At 41.9% G+C, this 4,201-nt stretch overlaps 1 pseudogene; it reads left to right on the forward strand.

Annotated features, from left to right (window-relative positions):
- The first annotated feature begins 284 nt into the window (after window positions 1–284).
- LOC744533 (elongin-C-like) lies at window positions 285–625 on the forward strand (annotated as a pseudogene).
- The last annotated feature ends 3,576 nt before the right edge of the window (window positions 626–4,201 follow it).

Below are 4,201 nucleotides of genomic sequence, written 5' to 3' on the forward strand. Positions count from 1 at the left end.
TTAGTGAATTCCTAAACTTTATATTCAGTTGCTGTTTTCCACCTGCTTACAATTCTTGATCCTGCACAGCAACTCTTCTGATCAGAATTGGAGCAAGTGGAGAAGAACTACAAAAGGGACCCAAAGAGGGGCAATGGCCCTGGAACAGGGGCTATGGTGGTGCGTGGGGACCAGGCTGCAGTGGCTGCCGGGCTGATGAGTGAGACTCTGACTGAGGCAGAAGCAGAGCTCCAGGAAACTACTAAAGTTCCAGGGGAAGCAAAGTAGCATTTTATAAGAACAAAATGAATGGAGAGGAGAAAACCTATGGTGGCCGTGAAGGCCCTGAGATGCCATGTATGTCAAATTGATACCATCTAATGGCCATGAATTTATTGTAAAAAGAGAACATGCATTAATATCAGGCATGAGAAAAGCCATGTTGAACAGCCCTGGTCAATTTGCTGAGAATGAAACCAATGAGGTCAATTTTAGAGAGATACCTTCGTATGTGCTATCAAAAGTATGCATGTATTTTACTTACAAGGTTCGCTACACTAACAGCTCCACTGAGATTCCCGAATTCCCAATCACACCTGAAATTGCACTAGAACTGCTGGTGGCTGTGAACTTCCTAGATTGTTAAATAAAATAAATTACATTTTGAAAAAAAGGGGCCCGAAGGAAGTCTGTGGGAGCTGAGGAGAGGGAAAGGAAAAGAGCCCAGTCTGACAGATGGTGTTTCTTTTTGCACTCACCCTTTCTATTCCCCTTCTCCTTTAACCTCTTTCCCCATTTAACCATCTTTCACTATCTTCCTTCCCTTCCAAGAGATCTTCCCTATGTAGCACCACCAGTTCCCAAAGGCTGCCCAATTATCTCCAGCTTTTTATCCTCTACCTCCGCTAGCCCTACAGATAGTAAACACAGTCATGCTGAGCCTCCATGGGCATCCCTTGGTTAAAAACTTTCCATTAATTTACTGATCACTATTCATTCATTTATTCAAAAGACATTTACCAAGTGCCTCCTAGGTGTCAGGCCCAGGGCTAGCTGCTGAGGATAAGGAGGGGAACTAGACCAGGTCTCTACCCTCAAGAGATGGAGGAAGCACTCATACACACAAGGGTCTATAATAGTATTGCATTACATTTTTATGCAATAAAATGGAGGAAGAGTGGATTCATCTTGATGGTACTAAGGGAGGCCAATTTTTAACTCTGTCCCCTTAAAAAAAATTTGATATGCTAAAACAAATAAACTATCAAACACTAACCTGTTCAATCCAATCAGGTATAAGACAGCAAGAATTCCACAAAGATATCCAAGAGATAGGTTGAATTTAAGGCAGGACTGTTTGTCAGGGAAGAATCACAAGTGGAACAAGTATGCTTCGAGAAAAAAGTCTGTGTGCCAGGAGAAATGGGAGCCAAGGTTGTGAAAGAGGTGCACTGCAGGAAGACTCGCGACATACTGGTTATCTTGGTAAATTCTTTGTTCAAAGAGAAGGCAGTATGAAATGAATTTAAGTTCAAAAATATGGAAGGCAAGGTATGCACCAATGCATTTTTTCATTGCTTATCTTGACTAAAAATAACACAGTGTGCTCTCTTTGCAAGTCAATACATAGAACATGGAGACAGAGTTGGAGAGACCATCTGCTTCCCCAACATCCTTGTAAAACATTTGAAAAAACTTGATATTCCCCTGCATTGTTAGGCTGCTCTTTGTAACGGAGTTATAAAAACCCTTTCCATGGAAAGATCTCCCATTCAAACATTTTTTACTGCTAGCAAGCAGAGACACATACTGCCCTACCAACCTAATTCCAAGCTTGAAGGCCATGAGCTTGAGAGACCATTTTTAAAGTTGCATGTTAGAACCTGTAATAGAAATGATAAAAAGAGGGGGAAGCTAGAAATAGCACAGATGCCATAAATGTATAGAAATGTATTCTAATCAAGTCTTCTTAACCCCTGGTGAGGTAGACTCTACAATTGGCAAAGTCTCGTGGGCCCTTCCAATATGCCAATCACAGACCTGTAGGTGTAACCTTCCATATTCCCTGAATTCCAGGGGTCTCCTTTCCCAGAAAGAGAAATTTAAACTCAGGCACAAAAGAGAGGTTGGATAAATCTTTGTTGAATAAGTGACAATTTATAATTTTTATTAGAATAGTAATACAGTAGTAATATCGAGAATGATGTGCCAGGTGTTTATTCAATACCAATTCTTCCTTATCTACATTTTATAAATGAAGGGATTTAGGTCATATTATAGCAAAGCTTGGATTAATTTAAGCCAAGTTGGCCCAATTCCCCCCACAATATTGAGTCACCTGATGTTTGTAGTCTAGTGTCAGAGGCCAATGAGGAATTTTATTCGGGAATTTTGTTCGGTGCTTCTGCTGTTAAATAAGTGAAAACTAAGGGCGTGAGGTTGAAGCTGGCGGCGCTGCTGGAGCAGGCCAGGGATGTCCAGGAGAAACCGGCAGGGAGGAGGGACTGGGAATGGTGGGTGGGAGGAGTAGTGGTTGGGGGTAAGCCTGGCGGGTGGCACGGAGCCAAAGTCAGGAGAAGGCTGGAGACCGAGGCTCCAAGACCCCCAGCTTCCCGCAGGCGGTGCGGGCGGGGGTTGCGCTGCAAGGATGCTAGCAGTAGGGGCGAGCGTGTGGCTGCTGCTGGTGCCATCGCTCCCCTCTGCGCAGGGCCTTGGGCTGGGGCGGCAGCAAGGTAAGATGAGGATTGAATGAATCATATAAAAATGCAGGGGTTTTGGAGAGTAAAAAGTCAAATATCCCACAATTTCTTTTTTTTTTTTTTTCTTGAGACGGAGTCTCACTCTGTCGCCCAGACTGGAATGCAGTGGCGCAATCTCAGCTCACTGCAACCTCCGCCTCCCGAGTTTAAGCGATTCTTCTGCCTCAGCCGCCCAAGTAGCTGGGACTACAGGAGCGCGCCACCACGCCTGGCTAGTTTTTGTATTTTTAGTAGAGACAGGGTTTCACCATATTGGCCAGGCTGGTCTCGAACTCCTGACCTCGTGATCTGCCCGCCTTGGCCTTCCAAAGTGCTGGGATTACAGGCATGAGCCACCGCATCTGGCCATATCCGCCATTTCTATGGTTCACGGTAACATAGGTGAAAGCTGCTAGCACAGAAGCCTGCCTGAAAGCCTGTTTAACCATAGGCTATGGTGCATTATACTAATGCGAGGGTATAGAATGCAAGCACATTCGGCCTGAGGTCAAAGGAAGTCACAGAAGGCCAAGCCCAAGATCAACCAGTAGGGGGAAGAACATTCTTCCCATGAAGTTAAAGAAAGGGAGTAAGTATTTTTGAACAATAATATAACTTGCAACATTTCCAATTAGAAGACATCTGAGACTGCACTTCCAACCTGGGCTACACTGATTTAGCCTCAATAAACTATAGCATTTCGTCCTCATCAATGTTGGCTAAATCTTTGAAATCAATAAAACAATAATTAAATAAAGAACTATTGTATGTATAAATTTGTTTCTTGCAAGGAACAATTCTGTCTTTGAGAAGCAAATAATCCAAATGAGAAGTATGGAAATAAACTTATTTCACTTATTTAGATTGAATACACTCAAGTTTTATCTGGAATTTGATGTCTTTTCTATGAAATATTTATATTAGTCCATTTAGTCATGGAGATGTGTATTTTTTTTAATCATTAACCAGGATATTTGTTTGCCAGCTGTAGTTTGTTTAAGGGTTTTGTTTTGTTTTAGACAAGGGTCTTGCTATGTTGTCCAGGCTGGAGTGCAGTGGCTGGCTAGTCACAGGCTTCGTCTTGATTACTCCCAGTTTTGGTGATTATAAATAAAATAATTGTAAATATTTATGTGTGGTGTTTTGTATGAACAGCAGTTTTCAAATCAGTTCGGTAAATACCCAGGTGCACTACTGCTGGATTCTATGGTATCCTTAGTTTTGCAAGAAACTGCCAAAGTGTTTGTACCATTTGGCATTCCCACTAGCAATGAATGAGAATTTCTGTTGCATTCTCACGAGCAATTGGTATTGTCAGCTTTTCAGATTTTGGCCATCCTAATATATATTTTTTCCATGATTTTACTTTCGTCTTATTTGTTGAAATCTTATTTGTATTGATTTCTGCTATTTTGCTATTTGTGTCTATATATATCATGCATTTTTTGTTTCTATGTTTCTCTTTCACTGCCTTTGTTGTACTA

This window comes from Pan troglodytes, chromosome 1, assembly GCF_028858775.2.
Source record: "Pan troglodytes isolate AG18354 chromosome 1, NHGRI_mPanTro3-v2.0_pri, whole genome shotgun sequence".
NCBI classification, from domain to species: Eukaryota; Metazoa; Chordata; class Mammalia; order Primates; family Hominidae; genus Pan; species Pan troglodytes.